This window comes from Spinacia oleracea, chromosome 6 (genome assembly GCF_020520425.1).
Source record: "Spinacia oleracea cultivar Varoflay chromosome 6, BTI_SOV_V1, whole genome shotgun sequence".
Lineage (NCBI taxonomy): Eukaryota > Viridiplantae > Streptophyta > Magnoliopsida > Caryophyllales > Amaranthaceae > Spinacia > Spinacia oleracea.
The window spans coordinates 68,190,706-68,213,660 of NC_079492.1; the positions used below are offsets into that span (position 1 = coordinate 68,190,706).

General features: G+C 32.6%; 1 long non-coding RNA gene across 1 annotated transcript; it reads left to right on the forward strand.

Annotated features, from left to right (window-relative positions):
• The first annotated feature begins 901 nt into the window (after positions 1–901).
• LOC110775410 (uncharacterized) lies at positions 902–11,049 on the forward strand. Its single transcript, XR_002529752.2, has 4 exons — positions 902–1,086; positions 3,070–3,133; positions 7,724–7,830; positions 10,425–11,049. It is a non-coding gene; the product is annotated as an uncharacterized lncRNA (long non-coding RNA).
• The last annotated feature ends 11,906 nt before the right edge of the window (positions 11,050–22,955 follow it).

A 22,955-nucleotide genomic window follows, 5' to 3' on the forward strand; every position in this document is an offset into this window, starting at 1 on the left:
TCAATCAAAGTTTGATACTAATACGGAATTTAAACTCTTGATACTACTCTCTTCGTCCGGTAATAATCGCCCTAGTATGACCGTTACTGAGTTTAAGCAATTGAATTGACTTATTATTTAATTAGGTGGAAGTTGACAGTGGTGTAAAATTTTAATTTAATTAGTGGGAAATGCGTGGAATCTTCGGTTTTTAGATATATTAGGAATATATGTGAGACCTTAGGTAAGTGAGAGAAACAATATAAAATTAGAAATGCCATTGATAGAAACGGGCCAAGTATTCCGGGATGACTTTTTATAAGGAAAGTGCGGCGAGTATTCCGGGATAGGGAGTAGCACAGAATCACGGAGTACTCCGTATATGTTAAGCCGGAAATACATAATGCTATTTTAGTAACTTTGCCGCTATCCCGTTTATATTCTCACAACTTTTCTTTATCCTATTCTCAAATTCTCTACTTCATATCTCTCTTACATTTTTTTTCCTCACATAATCATATCAAAAGCCCTTGACAAATTTTGAGAAGTTCATTCAGAGAAGAAAGATCGAGTAAGACCAGCTTAACACATCGTGATAAGCTAAGTGACAATGGACTTGAATAAGACATGTCGGACATTCAATTCACCAGTTAAGAGCTTAACTGAAATCAATACTTCCTTTGTGTCATTGTTTCAAAATAGTTGTATCGTTTTGACTTTCATGTTTGCCAATACAGTATGTACTAGTAGAAAATTAAAAAAAGTTGACGTATTTAAAGTATACATTAAGACAAATTCAATAACAATTTTTTTTTTTTTATAGAACTCAATAACATTTTACATACTAATATTTGTTTTTATTTATGAGTAGAAAATTAAGTTCAAATCAAAATATGTGAATAGTGCCAAAAATCAAAACGATGCAACTATTTAGAAACGATGCTAAACGATGCTTTGACAACCCGATGGCCCCATGAGCTCCTTGAGTCCTTGTGCTAGCTCGCGACATTCGCGCTCCACGACACACATTCAGCTCACAATCAAAGCCAAGATGAAGCAGAAAAATGGCACCAATGTGTCGATTAAATCATCCCTTACGAATTCAAGGTAGCAATGTCCTGCATCTTTTCACTTTTTCTGTATTTAGTTTATCATATTTTGTTTCCGAACTTGTTAAGGTTTGGGGTATTCAAGATTTGAATTTTACGCCTAATTATAGCATTTTTTATGAATTGAGGAAATTTAATGGATCATACTGATGGGTTCAAGCGGTCAAATCAAGGGTGTATCAAAAGCAGGAATTTTTAGGGTTAAAATTGAGTTATCCTATACAACTAAAATCTGTGAATTTTGAGTTATAATTATATGAAATAAATTGTATTTCTGAGAAATCAACCCTCCGAATCATTTAATTATTGCATAATTTGGAAAGATGAGTGATACTAATAAGTTACAGTGCGTGTCCAGCACAATTTGATATAAATCTGTACTTAATTAGCTTTTGGAAATTCAGGTACTTTGCTAGAATTGTTGGTTAATTGACATGTGTTTACCCTTTTGTATGTCTTTGATGAAAATGTTTTTTTTTTCTTTTTTTTGGCGGAATCTGTATCGTAGGATTAAGGGAAACAATCATGTTTAAATTCTAGGAAAGGGTTTGTTAATCAGTTATGTATATTTTTGTTTGTCGATGTCTTGATGAGCTATTACTGAAGTTTAAGGAAAAATGCCTCCCAATGAAAAAGTAGCTTCCAATATTAAGCGGTGCTTGTAGTTTCTATGAAGTTTAATACGAAGTATTGTTTTTGTATCTTTTCTTTGAGCGGGGGTGGGGTGCCATCTCGCAATCATCTGTGCATTGAGTTTCTTTGTTAGTTAGTTGTCTGATGTTTATAGATGGTTTTGATCCTTTAATGGGTTGCGAACTTGGCGACTGCAGTGGTAGGAGGATGATTACATAGTTTAAGTTTATTTTGATGTGATGTAAAACATTAACACATTGATTGAAGCTAAAATTTTCTTTTAGTTTGTTTAAGATTTAAACATTATCTGTGAGTTTGTGGCTAGTTAAGTTAGGCATCATACTTAAAATGTGGAGGTAGCCCAAATTATCTGAATTTCTTGACACATAATTAGTGACTTACGTAGTATATGAATGGTGTAATAACTATCTGCTGTGTTTGATCTCGACCAACAAATTTCCATTTTCTAAAATAAAAAAGATGCCATTGTTAAGTATGAAATGTGGACTCTGACCAGGCTTGGAATAAACCATTCTTCCGGTGAAGAGTTTGATTAAAAACCTACTCTCTTTTTTTCCACCTTTTTTCATATTGCTTTCTGGAGTGTCATCAATGATCATTTTCAAATTACCCCGGGTGAAACACAAGTTGTGGTGTTATCTCATATGGATGTATTGGTACGTGTTTGTGGTTGTATAAAGTCATGGATTGATTGCAGTACATCAAATGACTTCTCATGATATATAAGAGGTTTTGGTGGTTGGCATGTGTATAGTATGGTACATTCCTTTGGGTAATATATTTTTTCTCTAGGAGGGTGGGGGTTTAAAATTTATGCGAGGCATTTACATGTCATTAGGATTCTTATCATGCAAAAAGTTAATCAGATACTGCTACTAGAGCTAGTAAAAACAGCGTAGTAGATTTTTGGTATCATTTTCTATAGGGTTTTGATGACTGTTGTATCTCTAAAAGGCGATTTGGATAAGCCAAGATCACATATTTTATTGATGTTAACAAGTAATGACAAGCCTAAATAAGGAAAATCAATCTTTTAAGACTAACAACTCTGTAAAGACTAAGCTTTAAGCACGTGTGTGCATCAAGCTGAAATTTAGCATCCGGCTTTTTGTCCTTAACTAGAATCCAGAGAAATGCATTAATAGTGTTATTTCCTGTTAGACTGCGTGATATGAAATGCAACTGGTTGGTTCATTTTTGAGTCAAATGAGTAACATTGCAATTAATAAATAGCTTATCAATTTAGATCTTGTAACTATACAATGCACTTTCCTTGACGCATTTATGTTATTCAGTCTAATGATGAATGTATCTGATTTATTAGCAGGGAATGGGTAGCTTATCAACTTCAGCAGAAGATGTGTGCAGCAACCCCTCAATTTGTAATCCTAGTAAGTCTTGCTTTTAATCATACCACCCATGCAGAAGCTTAGCATTTATCCTAGTGAATAACTCTTTAATATTCTGATGGCACTACACTATCTGGTGAGAGTCATCTGCAACCACCACAGTAAGTAGGGTTATGGAAGCTTGTATGGTTGTATTATTAACAGCCTAACACCCTTGAAAGTGGTTCTCACTTTTGTTTGAAGGGACGAGAAATGTGTTAGATTAATAATTTGAAGGTTGTTGGATGTATGGCTCATTTTGCAGGTTCTTTATCAATACTAATAACTTCAATCAAATTAATTTTGGGGGTGTGTGTGTCATTTCATGCACCTCTTTAGTTCAAATTAAGAGTAAATGTGAGATTTAATAACTAGAGTTCAACCCTTAGCCTACACGTAGGGTTTCTAATCCCATTCGCTGCCCTAGCTTTCATGTCTAATTGTTAGTATTGGTCCTTGTTTTGTCAAACCAATTTCAAGTCCCTTTAATTGGTTTTTGAGCTTGTATTTTTCTGTAATGGGGTGGAATGAGAAGGACGAGGTGCTTGAGAGTAAGGTTTGACACACAAATATATCCTGGTGGAATATGGTGTTCATTCCGAGTTATTAATAACCAGGGGAGATATTCTTCCATGTGAGCAAATCATTAGAAAATAATATATAGTAACATGGAGATGATCTAACCCCAGCCATTATCTTTCATCTCTCATTTTCATGTCAAACCTCGTTGGTTAATGGTTAAAGATAGGACATTCAGTATCCCAATTTGAAGTCCCTTTTACTGATTTTGAGCTTTTTTAAGCATCCTCATTATAGATTCCACTAATTGATATTCCATCAGTGTCTTTTTACTACTAACTCGAGCACAAATGAACAATTGGAGAGAAATAGTATACTCAATAAAGGTATGACGGGACAAAAAGATAAATGGCTCAAATAAATAGAGACAAAGGATATGCTTAAGACTCAGGTATAATACACATCTTTATCATTGAAAAGTAAAAAAGCATACCTTCAACATAGTGGGTCAAAACAACCCTAAAAAAATTGAACAGAAGAACGTCCTAATAAAGTTTCAAAAGGCTGAGCTATAGTAATTCTTTTCCTTTATATACCATATCAGGGGAGATATTATCTCATTTACGGGCATATCAAGGTATGATTTATTTCCTTTCATATGTGGGAACACCAAGATCATTTTAAAACAAATAATATTAAAAAATGATTTGGATAAAAAAAAAGGGCCTAACCCTAGTTCTCTCACTCTATATAAAGAGTCTCTGGTCCCTTATTCTGCATTCACTCTCCAACAAAACTTATTATAACATACTCTCATCAATAGAGAAAATATTTTCTGGGATTTAAGAGAGAGTAAGAAGGGGGAAATCACCTTCGCTCAATGAGGAAGAGAAAACAAAAGCTTTGTAATGGCAATGAAACCGATCCATTTCCATCAAGTCAGTAAATTACCTGAAATTAAGGGGGGAGATCAATGACTTGAAAAGTTCAAGTTTGTTAGTTTGGGAGGCACGTTATCTTCAATTATTTTGTTACCAAACTAACAAGCAAAGGAACTTTTTAAAATTTGGTGGAAGTTATGTGCCATTGTCACTATCATTTATGTGACAGTACACATTGATCTACTTCTCTTCTTTGATCCCTATGTGTCATCTTCTTGAGCCACTTCATATGTGCTTGAAGATACAAACCCTAATTTTTTCTTCTTTGTGCTAGCATTACCACACGCCTCCTCTCTTCATTCACACTATGAATTGCATAAAATGGTTGTATGGCTTAAACTCCTAGGCAAAAGTTTTCCGTGGACTAAGTTTTATTGGTGCTAATATCTATCATTCCTCAATCTGTTAAATAATGAGTACTCTAAAAAGTATTTCGACGTTACGATATAATAAGGGCTAAAAGTGATTGTCGTTAACTCTTGCAAAATCTACCTTCATTGGTAATCTCGGATGGAATTAAGCTCTCACCAAGATGTGATTGGTCACTTTTATGTAATCTCAAGCTTCTTGGTCGCCTTGCCCCTACTGTTTTTAACAATTTAGGAAATGTTTGGAAATGGCTGTATAAAATGTGTTGCATACTTGTATATGATATATTGATGAATAGCTTTGTAATTTGTCATATGTACCTTGAATCAAGTTAAGTAAGCTTTATTACTGATTTCGAAATAATATGATCAATGTTATCATTGGTTTTAGACTCTTGTATTTATTTTGTGCTCTGAGATGGGATGTTCTTTTGCTATCTCAAGCTGGAGTTTTATCTTACTCCCTCCGTTTCTAAAGGATTGCCCAAACAACATTTTTCACTTTTTTAAGAAAGAAGGCAAAAGAAAAGCAAGTGGGTTGATAGTTTTGTATTTTGCTAATATAAACAATAGAATGTGAGAGGAAACATATGAGGATCACATCCTATAAATGGTATGGGGTAAACTCAAAGAGTCGGACCAAAAAGGAAATTGGGGCGATCTTTTAGGGACGGAGGCAATATTATGTACTCCCTCCGTATTTTAAAAAGAGATACACTTTCCTTAAACGGCCGTATTTTAAAAAGAGATACACATTTTCTTTTTTGACATGTTTTGGTCCCCACTTCCAATATATTAATATTCTCTCTTTCTCGTGGTCTTCACACTTACTCATATCATCCTTTTACTATAATAAAATAATTTACCCATTACTCCACTTCCATCTTATTTTAATAAATTCAACTCACTCTACTAAAACCACGTGCCGGTCAAAGTGTATCTCTTTTTAAAATACGGAGAGAGTACTACGCATATTACAAAACTAGGTAACACTCGAGATATGCCCCGTCTCCTTAATTAAATAATAAAAACTTGGGCATTATTTAAATCATTAATTTTCAACACAATTATTTAGAAAATGTGCATGAGTTAATTTAGATCTAATCTTCAATGCAAATATTTATTGATTATTAATATTGACTAACCCTACATTGTTAACATTTCTAAAACAATCATTTTTAAGTCTTAATGTGAAATTTAATAGTACTACCTATGGTTTTTTTATTTGTTCCACTTTGACTCGACACATTTGGCAAGTTGTCAACACACACCTTTAACCATTAATAATTTTAATGATCTATTCGTAAAAATTATAATAGTTGCTATTTTAAAATAGACGTTGCGACAAATTTATTAACATTTTATATTGTTACATGACAAGTTGATGTGTCATATGACTCATATGTAGAGTACGTGAAAAGAGATTTGACCACATATAAGTTTGACGGATTTCCATCGTAAAACCAATTGGTAATAGGTGGAGTAGTCCACCAATCTTATATGTTAGTCAATCTCTCTTTATTTCTCCAATATGGGATAATTAGTCCAATGCTCTCACATGAGTATTATATCCTTAACATCACACGTCGTTTTCTTATTTATTATTGATCTCAGTTAATTATAAATGCACCACTAGTGGAAAAAGAATTAAATGCTTCAAGAGTATGTTGTTGTTTGCATTGAAGCATAGAAAATTAAAAGATCTAAAAGGAATAATGAGTAGCTTCTGTTGCACTCCGTATAACAAACTGAAGCAAGTTATGTAATTACTAAATTATAATCTGCTGGTTTTTAATGACTGCAAATAAGTCTCCTGATTGTTCCCACCCTTGAACAATGACTTGTCCTCCTCCTACCTTGCCACTTCCTCTCTTGCTCATCTTCAATTATTAACCAACTTTACAAAATATTAGGTTCCAGAAATTCTTGAGGAAACCAAATAGTCGACATGAAAATATGGTGGATTGGTGGAGGCTATTGCTTCTATTGACCTGACCTCTTTCTAGTTATGCCCATAGTCACTTATGTTGGAGTTTTAGTCAATGTAAATCCTGTTTGTGTCATGCTACACAGTGATTTGCTAAAGTTTGTTGATGTTGTGTCGTTGTTGGAACTTCGAAGAGATCGAATTATCGAATGTAATGAAGGTAATTTGTGACATATTAAAGGAGGCTGATTATTATTGATGATTTGAAAATTGCAGATATTAAAAAGAATATTCAAGCTAGCTTTCCATAGGCTTGCCGCTTGATTCTCTTCTAATTGAAGACTCAATAACTTTCATCATGATATCCTTCTCTCTAATCTCCACTTTTATAGAGGATCCCTCTTTTCTGCTTTAACTAACTCCAATCTAACAAACTAATTATGAACTGCCATGTGAAACAATAATATATTGCAAACATCAAGTAATTTTTGCATTGAGCTATTGAACTTGTTTTCATTACTTCCTAATTTTCTCTGTTAAATGATAATTACAACACTTCCTTTTAAGGAGGTTTTTATTGCAAATTACCTTATTTCTGTCTATCTCTCTCCCCTCATCATGTGACCTCCTTCATCCTGACACATTGTAACTTGCAAGTACTTGGAAGTTGGAACAAAGGAAGTATAAATTAGTGGCGACACCAGCCTAATAACTGCTTTGCAAAATATGATCTCAACAAGATAGAGTAGGTTAAAGCTATTCAATTCTTCTAGTCCATTAAACTTGTATATATGTGTAACTGATATGAGTGATATCTTTGTCCTGTTAACTGTTGCAGAGCGTAATTCTAGAAGCTAGCTTGTCATCAGTAACTTTTCAACCACTTTCAGCAGACATTACTGATGTTATCACCATTCATTAATCACTATGGAAATTCTCATGGAGGTATAATTCTGTATTCATCTTTCTCCCTAGTGAACTAATATCAATCTGTTTCATTCATGTTCTTAATTTACTTTAGCATACTGCTCATTCAAGATTGAAGATCTATGTCAGAAAATAAGAAAAATATTTCAAGACTGAGGGTTCAAATTTACATGCACCTTATGATTTATTATTTCCTTCAATCCTACTTCCTCCGTTCCGCAATAGATGCATCGTTTCTCTTTTGAACACTATTCATTAACTAATTTTTACAATTATTCTTTCACAATATGTAAAAACGAACATAGTCAAGTGAGATCTTGTTACATTCGTATCAATGTGAGGATTCCAAGTATCAAGTTTTTATTATTTTTACTTACACGCAATTAGAGATATTAATGTTCAAAGAAGCATGTTGGGATACGTGAAAAAAAAATGATGCATCTATTGCGAAACAGAGGAAGTATTTAGTGAGTATATTTATCCAAAATATACATGTAATTGTTTGCTTATCAATACAAATTTGGTAATACCTATACAACATTAGTATCATTTTATAACCTATTGTACATATTCAATGCTACCTCAATTCGAATTTCACTAAGTTTAAGTAATAATCAAGTATATGTAAAAATTGAGAAAATGTCCTATATTTCATATCAAACGCATAAAATCGTTAAAATCAGGTTCTTTAGTATTTTCAATGAGATGAACCCATTATTCTGTTATGGTCAATGTGAATAGAGTTCTAGATGGATCAGTAACGTTTGTATAGTTTCCAGTTTTACGATTCTTGCTTTCTTATAAGCATCCTTTCTTATTAAGGAAATTCATTGCATGAACGGATGGTACTTTTTTAAACAAAAATGGTACTTTTTTTAACTGAATGGTACTTTTTTTTACAGAATGGTACTTTTTTAACATAAATGGTACTTCCTTTTTTGTCTTTTAGCTATTTGTCTTTTAGCTGATATGTGTGTTGCCACACATATCTGATATCCGAAAAAACAACCTCCATGTTAGGTGAATTAGAATCATACTTAATCAATTTATGAGTTATTTGTACCATACAACACACAGGGCTCTGTAAGTTAGTTATGGTGGAAGATGAGTGCTCGAACCTAGTGTTACTTTTCCCCGAAACCTGAGAGAATGTAATCTACGAAGCAACGTAACTATCAGGGAAAGCAATTATGTGTTGAGAACATGGAGCCATTATGGTGTTGATTAGCTACGGCAGAGTCTTGGTGGATAAGTTGAATGATAATAGTAGATGGACGAACTTATGTTGTCAGCATGTAATCACATCTCTTGGTGTTTTTGTTGGGTTGTTCATGGTCCTAAGGTCATAAACCAAATATCTGTTGTTTTCCAAATCTGTTTTATTTGCTTCAAGTGTTAAGGGTTGGTAGCTCAAGTAGTTCTCTTTTACCGGAGAAAACAAGAGAAATTCGATACCATGCACCTTAGTTTGTGTTTAGATTAAGATATATCAAATGAGATTTTTATGGTTAAGATTTAAAATGCAACATAGAGGACCTTAACGTGGACCCTGAGGCGAATTAACCATCCGTTCTGCTAGACTTCGTGACTTCGTCTCTCATTGTTAGTGCAACCCTTCTTTACTACTACCTCCGTTTCATAAAGATCTTTACGGTTACTATTTGCACAGTGATAAGAGTAGAAAACTTGGTTGAATATATTAAAATATGGATAAAGCAAGAGAAATGTGTAAAAATGTAGGTGGGTGTAAGAAAAAAAATGAATAAAGTAATAGAAAGTGAGTGAAAAATTGTAAATATTGTAGGGTAAGAAGGGTAAGGTAGTAAACTTTTATGTACAAAAATAGAATAAACTTTTATGTACATTATGAAACGGACTAAAACGGAAAGTGTAAAGATCATTTTGAAACGGAGGTAGTAATAGTTTAATGGTTATAGCTGGTTTATTTTGCATCTCCATTTATGGCTATGCCCTTACAAAAAAAATTGAAACTTTTTTAAGGTTGAATAACCCAATGGACTAATGGTTTTTTCATATCTTTGATTACCACATCAGAGGAGATACTCTTCCATAATGGTATGATTATTTTCCTTAAGTATATAGGAATATCAAGATTTTTTTTGAAAAATCAATAACAAAAATAATTAATTAGATGAAAAACAAAGGCTTAACTCTAGTCCTCTAACTCTGTATAAAGAGTCTCTGGTCCCTTATTTCTCCATTCACCCACCTATAAAAATCAGTATACCCTTGTTAGGGTAGAATAGAGAACGTACAACTTTGTGAAAGATCTAAGAGAGAAAGAAAGGGGAAATCACCTCCCCGGCATGAGGAAAAGAAAACGAAAGATCTATAGTGGAACTGTATCTGTTCCATTTCCATCAAGTCAGTAAATTACCTGATATAGGTAACGTCATATCTATTTTTGTGATATTCGCACTTTTAAGTTTCTTTTACATATTGTCGAAAACATAGTGTAATTTTGTACATTCAACATGTATGCATGTTGTTCTGGTTGTGTTTATATCGATCTTAGTTTCTGTAGGTGGGTGAATACTTCAATAGAATGATGAAGTTTCTGTAGTTAATATAGTTTGCACACATTTTGACAGCATGCAGGCTAAGGAACTCCAGAAGTGACGCAAACGGTGGATAGAACCATCGTATGCATGATAAAACTCAGATATTACAAGATGAGATTTATCACTTTGTGTTTTATGGCTTCTGCAAGGTTTCTTTCCTAATGGCATTCTTGAGTTTTGTGTTTGATATATCGAGAAATAGCTTTGTGCAAGAGATTGTCCGGAAAATGATGAACACTTGAACAACCGAGATGATCTGTGCCCTTGATCATCAAATGTAGTTTTATTGCCAAGTTTTTCTATGGTCTGGCTGATTCTCGAGTTTTAGTGCTACAGCTTCTTGGCTTCTTGCCCATTTTCCATTTGCAATTTCAAAAAGGCTGGAAATGGCTTCATAAAATGTGTAACATATATCAATAAATAGCTTGATATTTGGTCATATGTATCATAAATCTTGTAAAGTAAACTCTAGTATTGACCGTGATCTTGTAAAGTGATCTTTATTATTGATCGTGATCTTGTAAAGTGAACTCTGGTATTGACTGTGATCTTGTAAAGTGATCTCCAATGACCGTGATCTTGTAAAGTAAACTCTATTATTGACCGTCGTCTTGTAAAGTGAACTTTATTATTGACTGTGAAAGTTTACGATCAATGTTTCGGTTTAATTAAGCAATGTACAAGAAGAAAAAAAAGAGCATTCGCTTATTAATCTATAACTTTTGTTAAACTATAGATAATATTATTGATATGAGATATTATAACTTAACAGATTAATCATAACTTGGTTACATCATTGGTTTATATTGGAGACCATAACACAATTATAATAGGTTTAGTACTCTATTAAATTCTTAAACTAACACAATTCTAGTTTCCTAAACATACTAGGCAATGCTGAGAGAAGTGGTGGTGGAGTGCGACAACAAGACAGTTGTGGATCTGATCAATGGTGCTCACAGAGATGGATTGCAGCTGGGAATTATCGCTCGAGAAATCAAAACTTTAGCAAGTAGTTTTGATAGTGCCAAGTTCACTCATGTTTTTAGAGAGGTCAATTCAGCGGCACATACTATGGCTCACCTAAGCCCACCCGATTTCAACACAAGAGTGTGGATAAGGGATTGTCCAAGTATCTTAGATGATTTAATTGCTTCCGATTTTTGTTTAATTAATAAAGTAAACTAGCGGTACCGTCCGTTTTCCCTCAAAAAAAAAAAAAAAGAACATACTAGAACCCTAGATATACCATAACTCTAACAATTTTTAATATGATTGTTTTAAAATGTAAGATCTAATTTTCATTGCAAACATTTATTCATTCCCATGAGAACCTTGTTTATACGAGTTTTATGAATACAGTCAAAGTTTTGATACTAACTAGTTGTTGGACCGTGCGCTAACGCGCACGATCCCCCAAGGTATACAAACTTATTTTGCATAAGTGTTACGTAAAAGAATATATGTCATTTACAAGTTTACGTTAATCCTAGATTAGCAATGCTAAAGTTCTATTTGCATGTAATTGATAATACGAAATCATAAATATGTTTACAACATTAGTGTCATTGATATTGTAGCATTCCACAAGCAACATTAAAATCACTACAATTGTTATTGTAGCATTCCACGGGCAACATTAGCAACGTGCCTCTATATTAATGAAGCTATTTAATGAGGAAAGGCATAAATTTTACAACCCGTCATTAGAAAACCAATAAAGAATCACAAAAACCTCTAATTATATTAACACAAGGTCGCATCTTCAATCGTGACAACATTAATAAGGCAAAGGTTATAACCGTAAGTACTCTATTCTTAAGGAAAAGACAAAAATATAAACATGAAGGAAATTGGGGATAATTCAGGTAATTCAGTATTGTGTAGTAACCAAAGTATGAGACTTTATAAGTGTTAGGATATGGAATTTAAACTCTTGATACTACTCTCTTCGATAGGGAATAATCGTCCCAGTATGACCGTCACAGAGTTTAAGGCAATTTAATTGACTTATTATTTAATTAGGTGGAAGTTAACAGTGGGGTAAATTTTGATTTAGTTAGTGGGAAATGTGTGGGATCTTCAATTTTTTAGATATATTAGGAATATATGTGAGACTTTAGGTAAATGAGAGAAATAATATAAAATTAGAAAATACCATTGGTAGAAACGAGTCAAGTATTCAGAGACGACTTTTTATAAGGAAAGTGCGGCGAGTATTCCGAAATAGGGAGTAACACGGACTCACGGAGTACTCCGCATATGTTAAGCCGGAAATACATAATGCTATTTTAGTAACTTTGCCGCTTATCCCGTTTATATTATCACAACTTTTACAAAAGGTCTTGCGCGCACTAGGTGTACAATAAATTTATTGTACACCAAGATAACTTTTACCCAATTTTTTGTAACTTTAACCTAGTTTTGATTAACTTTTATATTAATAATAAAAAAGTTGACAGATAAACTTTTTAAAAGGTTAAATGATTAATTTTATACATTATTTGTCATTTTAAAGAAATAAGTTTTACTAAAATTAAAAAAATTATCACTAAAAAATACATAACTTTTACATATATAAGCTTAACTTTTAAGCATTTTGAGTTAACTTTTACTCCGATATACAATATTTATTGTACACCCATTGTAAATAAGAATTTGTGCAACTTTTATTTATCCTATTCTAAAATTCTCTATTTTATATCTCTCTTACATTTTTTTTTCCTCACATAGTCATATCAAACGCCCTCCGTATAATTTGAGAAGTTTATTCAATGATTCAAAGAAGAAAGGGTAAAACCAATTTAACACATTATGATAAGCTAAGTGACAATGTACTTGAATATGACATGCCGGACATTCAATTCACCATTTAAGCTCAATGAGGATCAATACTTCCTTCATTTTAAAATAGTTTTATCGTTTTAACTTTTATGTTTGCCAACGCATAATTTTCACCATCAATATTAATAACTAAAAAATTAAAAACAAATTGACGTATTTAAAGTATACATTAAGAAAACCTCAATAATATTTTACGTGTTATGAATAAACAGGAGAGATAAGAGAGAGAATAGGGTTGTGTTTATTATTCCATATAATACTGGGTATATATAGGATACAATAGTTAGGGTTTGACTGAACCCTAGAATATTCCGGAAATACTAATGGGGGTATAATGGGCATCCATATTATATTTCATAACACTCCCCCTTGGATGTCCATTATACAAAAATAAAATTTCTCTCTTAAAATAAAATATTTCCTAATGCGCGAACGATGCTACCTCATTAAAAACCTTGCCAGGAAAATCCAGTGGGAAAAAAACCATGGTTAAGGGAAAAAGAGTGCAGCGCGCATCTACTCCCCCTCATGATTACATAACTTGAGATCTTTGATACGACGCAATCCAATCTGGTAAACTAATTTCTTGAAAGTAGCAGTTGGAAGCGCCTTGGTAAATAGGTCTGCCAAATTTTCACTTGAACGAATCTGCAGAACCTGTACATCACCATTCTTTGATGTATCCATCCTTAAGCTGTGCAACGCATGCTGCATTATCTTCATACATAACTGTTGGAGCTTCTTTCCATGTGGATATGCCACAATCTTCTCGTATATGTTGAATTACAGACCTTAACCATACACATTCACGACTAGCTTCGTGGATAGCTAAAATTTCTGCATGGTTAGAATAAGTAGCTGCAATAGTTTGCTTCATGGAACGCCAAGAAATGGCAGTACCACCACATGTAAAAACATATCCTGTATTTTCAAACGTTCACTTGTATGCACTAGGTGAGTATTTATATCACCAGACTTTTGACAATAATACCTGAAATAAATATATTTTCTTGTACATAATATTTCAAAATGTATCCTTAAATATTGGACATATATAAACCTTCTTCTGGAGGTTATAAGTAGTAGTAATCATCAATGTTGATCAAAATTTATCTAGTCATACTTTCATGATAATACATGATAAATAATAATATCACTGTCCAACTAAGGGTATAGTGTAATTTATGGTTCTTCTAGACCATAAAATAAACTCAATGTAAGGGCATTACATACTCTTATCTTAAAATTTTGAATCAACTCATATTTGTACAAGAATTCTTCCGTAAATAAACTAATATGTATATTTCATAATTCTCAAGTACTCAAACTATTGGTTGAGACGACAGTTCAAAAACACTCTTCAAGAGTTTAGATAATATTTGATCAATGTTATGACATTCATATGTAAAACTTAAAGGGCTAGATGTGTAAGAACATCATGTATAAGTTCTTCAGGAACTCTTCTTATTGCATGATTCATAACATGCTATTAAATCAATATTATATATATACTTCTTTCGGAACTATTCGCCCATTGGAGTAAGAAACTCCTCTTATAATATTAATAAAGTTGCAAATCCGTCTTACCATTCTTTGGATGCATATTCATATATAACATCATAATAATTTTGAAACATATATAACTTGATAAATGAAAATCAATCATGATAAAACAAAAAACAAACTAAATGTATAATGAATGATGCATTTACATATTAACTACACATGTATATGAATATGACTCAAAATGCAAAACACTGTACAGTGTGGATATTTTAAATCCATATCTTGTTGGACTTCAGGTCCATGAGCTCATTTAATCATTATAGTTATGTCTACGTCGAAATAGACATAGATTTACGATCCCCTATTCAAAATCCATTATTTTTCGCATATGCATTATATTTCGGTTCCATCATATACCGGTATCATCAAAATTCTTCAAACATATATTGTGCATGCTATTCATTAATGATATCTGAATACTTATTCAATAGGTACCATTCATCTTTTCTCATGGGTCATCTATTATAGTTCAGATATCTATACCACTTCAAGGGTATTTCATACACTATATAATAGTGTTTTCTTTCTTTTCAGAAATATTATCAACTGCATTATCTTGCCTTTTCATATAAATAATTTTGTAACTCATCACTATGTTGGAACCATATATATTATCTACACTTCAGGTGTAGAGATTTAAATAAATATTGGCAAGATATATTTCTCAACACTTACTATGTCTAACATCGAGCACTATGACTAACATATACATTTATGTCTCTAGACATGTAAAACTTAACATAATTAAGTCATAGATATTTATGTCCAAACATACTTCGATGACATATAGTTGGCATTTACACTTACTCATATGGGGATCAATATATTATCATTCAATTTTGCCAACTTATTCTAGTTCGTCTCCCCCTAAGTTGGGAAAATATTTTCAATATATTATGGGGTATAAAATCATTCACCAACTGGTAATACACTTTTCAACGTGTATTTTAATAAATGTTTCATACTTTCGTTCTCTTCTGGAGATTAACATTGATCATGGGGAGTAGATACACTGTGCAGTTGTATTTTTTCATATTTTCTCATTTCGTGCTGACATATGATTGCCCCAATCAAGAGATTTACGATATTTAAATCAATCACAAAAAACTTGTAAACTTCTTGGTGATCTTCAAGTCACTTACTATCATTTTTGGTGAACTTCGGGTCACTTATTATCATGTTTCATTTTTTTTTGTAAACTAGCTTCTTGGTGATCTTCAAGTCACTTACTATCATTTTTGGTGAATTTCGGGTCACTTACTATCATGTTTCATTTTTTGTAAACTTCTTGGTTATATTCAAGTCACCTACTATCATTCTGGTGAACTTCAGGTCACTTACTATCATGGTGAACTTCATATCACCTATCATTATAAAAGTTTTCAAAGCTATTAATATCTCTTGTATTTATTTTCTCAATCGATTCATTATAACTTTTCGATTGAAATACAACTCAACCTCATCAATATGTCTTGCCTTTGAATATATACACACTACTACAGAAAATCTATTTAACAGCGCTTGTTTTGGCATTTAACAGCGCTTCTACAAGCGCTGTTAATCGCCCCGCTGTTAAAACAAAAAAGCACATTTAACAGCGCTTGCTATAAGCGCTGTAAAAGGTCCCTTTAGGAATATTCAAATGATTCTTTTACAGCACATTTTAAGCGCTGTTAAAGGTATGCTGTTAAAGTTTTGCCGCCAACTTTAAATTATTATATAATAGCGGATGTCTTAGAAGCGCTGTTAAAGTAATTTTTAAAAAAACAAAAAAAAAATTTGTTTGCTGTACAATATTTTTCATTTTATGATACCACAAAACTATAAATAGTTCATTATAAGAGATATGAATAATATAGTAAATAGTTAAATATTAATTCCAAACCTCCAATACATGTATTTTTGAAATTGTGACTATTATATAACAGATTACATAAATTTATTCTAAAATAAGCACACAAACATTAAATTACGCAAAAATGTAATGTATCTACTATACATTTGTTGAACAAGATGCAAAAAGTAATCCTACAACACAAGTAATTCTACGGCACAAGTGCATAAGAAACAAAGTGTCTTCAACGTCACCCTTTTCAGCTAGATGCGGAAAGTAATCCTACAAACACAAGTGCATAAGAAACAAAGTTACAAAATAATTATTAAATTGATAAACATATGATGATATTAAAAATGCATTTACCACGACTTGCTCAAATCGAGCATATCCTCTACGAGTACGCTTCAAATGATATAAAAGTCCCTCTGCAGACTTTTTCACGGCATCACTCTTCTTCTGATAAACAATAAACAGAGTAAAGTTAATTGCAACGTCCCAACAGAATGAGAGCACAGAATGAAATCATTTTTCTGTCAACTGATATAATGCAATTTACAGTAAAACATACTGTAATGAGTGCAACATTATATAAACCATACAAACTAAAGATCCACCATGCCGCAGTTGCGATCACTTATATACATTCATTTTTAGATTCGACCAATTCCATACAGCAAATAAAAGAAACAAGCACACTCCCTGATCACCTTAAAGTTTCACTGACACATATGACAACTCCAACATACAACTCAGTATGCTAAGAAGCTTCAATCCCACTTCTTAGTTAAACATGATTCAGAAAAAAAAAAAAAAAAAAAAAAAAAAGAGGATATTTACAGGAATAATATACATTGGTTGAATCAGCCACCGCGAGATTAAATTGTGAAAATCACATACATGCAGGAACTTACTGTCCCAAGTCATTTAAAGTCAATGAGAAAATGGGAACAACCCTTTCGGTAAGTAATAATGTAATAGTCTAATAGAGTTTCTGATCTATGGAGTATACCTCCTTTTTCCAATTAAATTTAGACCTCTGAAATGTGGTAATGTACCTATATTTGCTTAGCCACTATCAACTGTGATTCCGCTTATCATTCATGCCTAAATAATTATTGTTTGTACCTTCAAACTTTCAGAAGTCGAAGAAATGTATAGGGACTTTGCTGCCAGGCAGGTCTTCCTGTGTTTTATTCTTTTGTAATTGAGCTAAGCCTTCAGATTATGATAATGCTTTGTATTATTTTTGGCAAATAAGGAGTATTATTACCAAAAGAGAGATAATTACAGCAGTTCACCAATACAACGAACCACCTTAGACTGAAAAGAAGGATCACTCACCAACAGGGTGGTGTCCCCCCAAAGTCACTACCTAAGAAACACAAATCTCATTTTCTCAGTGCACCTACAGGCTACATGGAAAATAATTCTAGAAACAATAACACTACAACTGCCTAGCTTATTGCTGAAGACTTTAGCATTCCTGTGGAGCCAAATGTGATAATGCTTTATATTGGTTGCATGGAATTTGACTAAGTGACTGCTGGTGCTTGCAGATTATATCCCATCAAGTATCAAAAGATAGAAATCATCAAATGGATGAATAAAATTCTCAGTTCTTCAAAAGACTAACACTACAACAACTAACTACAATCAGTCAATGACAAAAACACATCTAACATCAGTAGGACGATGGGAGAATGGTCATCTCATCACCAACCCCCTTTTCAGACTGAGTTGTCTTTCAATTTTCTAACATCAATAAGCATTTTTTAAGGCGCTTTAGTAGAGCATTTCGCTAGTAAAATTCTTAAAGAGGTGTGATTTAGGAAAATTTTACTTTGAAATCTCTTACTTCAGTGCCTTGTTTTCTAAAACTGTCTTTTAAATTTGCTATATGGCTTCCAAATTTTTTTAGTGGGATTTTCTACGAAAAACAAGAAAACATACTTTATAAAAACAAATATGAACTATATAAAAACTTGATCATAGAGCCCTTCGATTCATAATCTAAACTCAATAATTCATAAACCAAATAAAGAATTAGAAAGAAAAGAAATAACATTCACAAACTTCATCTATGGCAGAATTACAATTCCCAAAATGAGTCGAAGCTCAACTCTAGGAAAAAAGCTCATAAATTATAAATCTGATTAGCATGCTTCTATTTGTTATGATTAATGAAGTACCAAAATAAGACTCAAAACTCCAAACAACTTCTAATCTGCAGTAGTCAAAATGTTTGATCGATATATACCAACGAATGATGATCAACCAAAAATGTACTCAACTAAAGAAAATATAAAATGGATCCAACTATTAAAGATATTAAGTTGCAAACTAAAATGCATCTCTTCCAAGTACATCACTTAATTAACGGTTAAATGACACTATTCTAAGTATCTAACTCAAATAAACTTTTACACAATGTGCAGGCCCCATGTTCAGCAGACCAAGGAATGATCAAACATACAGAATGTAACCGACCTTCTCTATTACATGCCCACTGTCGATTTTCCAATGTAGAAATAGTCTCCTGCATCTTAGTGAGCATAACAAGTTGCCAGTCGTGGTATAACAATGCCCCTAGTCATGTTATTTTACTATTAAGGAGTAATTATAATATAATAGTTTGATCAATCACGATATAGACATATCAGATCTTATTTTGGACAGAATAATTAAACAAAATATATTGGCCACAAGCTAATCACAACCCGAAAATAGGAGGCAAAGGTGAATGAATTCATACCTCATCATATCCGGGTATAAGATATAACCGGAAAGAGAAAATGACTCCTTGAGCTTTTGTTGAGATGCCTTTACAGAAACACCATTGCCGTCTTTAACAACCTTAGCCTATACTAAAGGATATAATAAAGCAAGTTAGCTTCTTTTCATATTATAGAATAAAAGGTCCAATGAAGAACGAAAGTGTACCTCTTCCTTGAAGTTTAAGTTGAAGGTCTTATTTAGTTGTCTTTACTGTAGAGCTCAGTTGCAGCAACAGCCATTCCAATGACCACCATGCTGTTGTATCGAGCTTTATGAACGACAGTCTTCAGAAACTGAAGACATCCCTTATTCTCCTGTAAATTCAAAGAAAACACATGAAAATATCCCTACGATCTTATCCACATGCAAATTGTACTATGCATCGTGGCAAGTGGCTTACCATGTTTGTATAAATCCATACCATGTCTATAATTATGGTATTACATGTTACGTGCTTGTAAATTTAATTATTATTGAAATCTGGTAAATAGGCAGTCAAGGATAACATGAAACTTTAGACATGAAATGATCCCTGTTGTAAGTTAATGTCTGAAGCTTTAAAATTGACTTGAAAATATACAAGTCAAAGAATGGTTGAAACTGAGTATTTATATGTCTGTATACTATCATAAACAAGCAACCAACCTTAGAATCTCAGTAAATGGCAAGATAGATGATAATTAAGAAAATAATTTTACTTTTAGGTTTATAGTTGTGGTAGAGAAGTAAGGCAACTGATTCGATTTCTTAAGAGACGTTCCTGTTTTTATATTTATTTTTCATGTTCTTCATTAAGCTTTTAACTTTTCATAATTGTTCGATACCATCTGTCTAGTTAATGGAGTAAAGCAGCATGATTTCTTTTTACACAATGATAATGCATACTGGGATCTTTAGAAGTTCTAACTAAATGTCTACAGGATCCAAACATTATGAAGGGAGTAAGGAAGTTGTTCATTTATGAACAAGCTCCACAATCACTTATACAATTATGGCATAGTAACCTGCTACGTGTAGTATTCAAATCTCCTAAGTCCTAACATTAAGTATAGGAGACCAAATGAAAGAAATTTTATTACTGAATAGAATAATATCATTTTCCTGTCATTTTGAGGAAGGAACAGTAAGCAGGGTGTTCTAAGATCTGTTTAGAGTGACGATTCGAAATGCAAAGCTCTCATCCTTAATCCATTATTGTTTTATTTTATGCCTCACAAACAACATAATCGATTAACCGCTTTGTTTAGGTGCATTTCACCAGAGATAACATTTCCCAAATTACAGGGAAACTAATTCAAATCAACAAAATCTAAAATTTGATATCTAAAACAAGTACCAAGAGCTAATTCCTCTCAATTGTAGAAAGCATAATGCATTTTACACAAGAACTAAGCCATGATTTCATCATTTTGACACAATTTCTAGCAAACTCACCAATTATATCCTCAACAAAAATTGCGATCAATCACAAAATGCAAAAATTAACAAATTATAACTGACACAATGTAATTATGTAAACATCATACTACATTAAATCTGAAAGAGAAAAAAGAACCTTAATTAGAGAAAGGAAATTACCCATTCCTAGAGCAGAAAGCTCAACCTGAGAGTGTTGTTGCATATACCTCTGCAAACCAAACCCTAATTAATTCAAAATTTGAGGGAAAACTCGAAAAATATAGTCAATTTTGCTAATAGTGTAGGCGTAATTTCTAACAGTGAGATTTGAGGAGAGAAAAGAAAAGAAAGGAATTGAAGGTTTAATTTAATGAAAGTTTCAAAACCTTGAATCTGAAAATTAATAGAGCAATATCTTAGAACTATACCTCGAGCAGTTTCGCAAGCAACCAAAACTCGTGTTTGAGTTTTATTGTGGAACGAAATTAGGTTGAAGATCTTCGAGTGTTGGAGAAGTTTCTGGGTGGAAATGTGGAATGGTGTAGGCGTGTAAAAGAGTAGAGGAGAGAGAAAGAAGACAGAGGGGAGAGAGAGAGAGGGGAAATGAGAGCAGAAAGAGAAGCGAAGGGAGAGGACAACAGCGCTTGTACCATACGCGGTACAGTATGTATGTACATAAGACATCACCTCTATCCTAAGCGCTATAGTATGTACATTTACGACAGCGCTTGCACGATAAACGCTGTTATATGCTACATTTTATACCTTTAACAGCATTAGGGTGAAAAGCGATGTTAAATTAACGCTGTTAAATGACATTTCTGTAGTAGTGACAACATATGAGGGAATGTCAGATCAGCACATAAAATTTTATTTGATAAGAATTTTCAAATTCTCATAACAGGTGTTCTTAAACCCGGATGGCCTGGATTATCACATCATGCGTATATAATATCATATAAAATATTTCATTCGATAACTGCTGGTTATCTTCTCAAAGTGATCACTATAATTATAGAATACTATAATTTGAACATATTGTGATGTGATATAACGACACAAACCGGTGTCTCAATTATAACGGCAAGACAATTTAAACAAAACTTATGGAAGATAGCTTGTACTCTTCAAGAGTATCCATTACAACTTTGGTACATATCACAAAAGTATACATCTTCAGAATGTAGTATATTACTCATGCTCATAGAGCGAGTCAATAAGACATGATCAAATATTTGTACCAAGTGTAACATATTGTATTATAATCCTGATCATATACTACTAATTTTATTATGTTGAGAGCTATCTCCCCCTTATCCTTGCATGTAAATAAATTTGGTTCGGAGGGCGTGCTACAATGTCTATTAGACATATGTTTTCATTATCTTTATACACCATGTTTATCTATAATTTATTCCCTTGTGATGAGTACTAATAAAGTTCAACAAGATGTTTTGGTGTAATGGGCCCAACTTTTATTTAATATTTTCTTCGCAACCAACCAAAAAATATAAAGTTTGAGTTTGAGTTTTCTCATCATTAACTTTTACCTGATTTTCATCATTTACAATCTCACTTCTGGTGTATTTTGAAATTGCATTCATACTCATTTATTCCTCCATGATTATACTATGTTTTACTTTCACATTCGATCATGACTATTGACATTATATTCACCATTTCTAGCCATCAATTCTCATTCACTTCTGGGAATGATTTACCTAGTTGAACATGATCATAATATTTTTCTTCAAGATTTCGTTACTTTATTCATACACCAAAAGACAATATATACGAACTATTTACAACTTTCTTAAACCTTTCTCAAAGTTATTGTGTCTACAAGACCATACTAGTCCTGTTAGGGGTATAGCATCTTGGAAACACACTTTTAAAACTAATGTAGTTTGTAGGTCATGTTTTCCTTGTACTATTATGAGGGGTTTGTGAGCCTTTCAAGGTCAAATATTCATACTTAATCTACGAACATGTTTTGACTTCTTGCCTTATTTTGTACGTTATTAATGACTTCACAAAAATCAATCTCACAAATGTTCATTTCATCATCAAATACCGTAGTATATTTTTCAAGTAAAATCAAGACCCACAAATTCTATAGTTGATGCTATTATTACAAAATT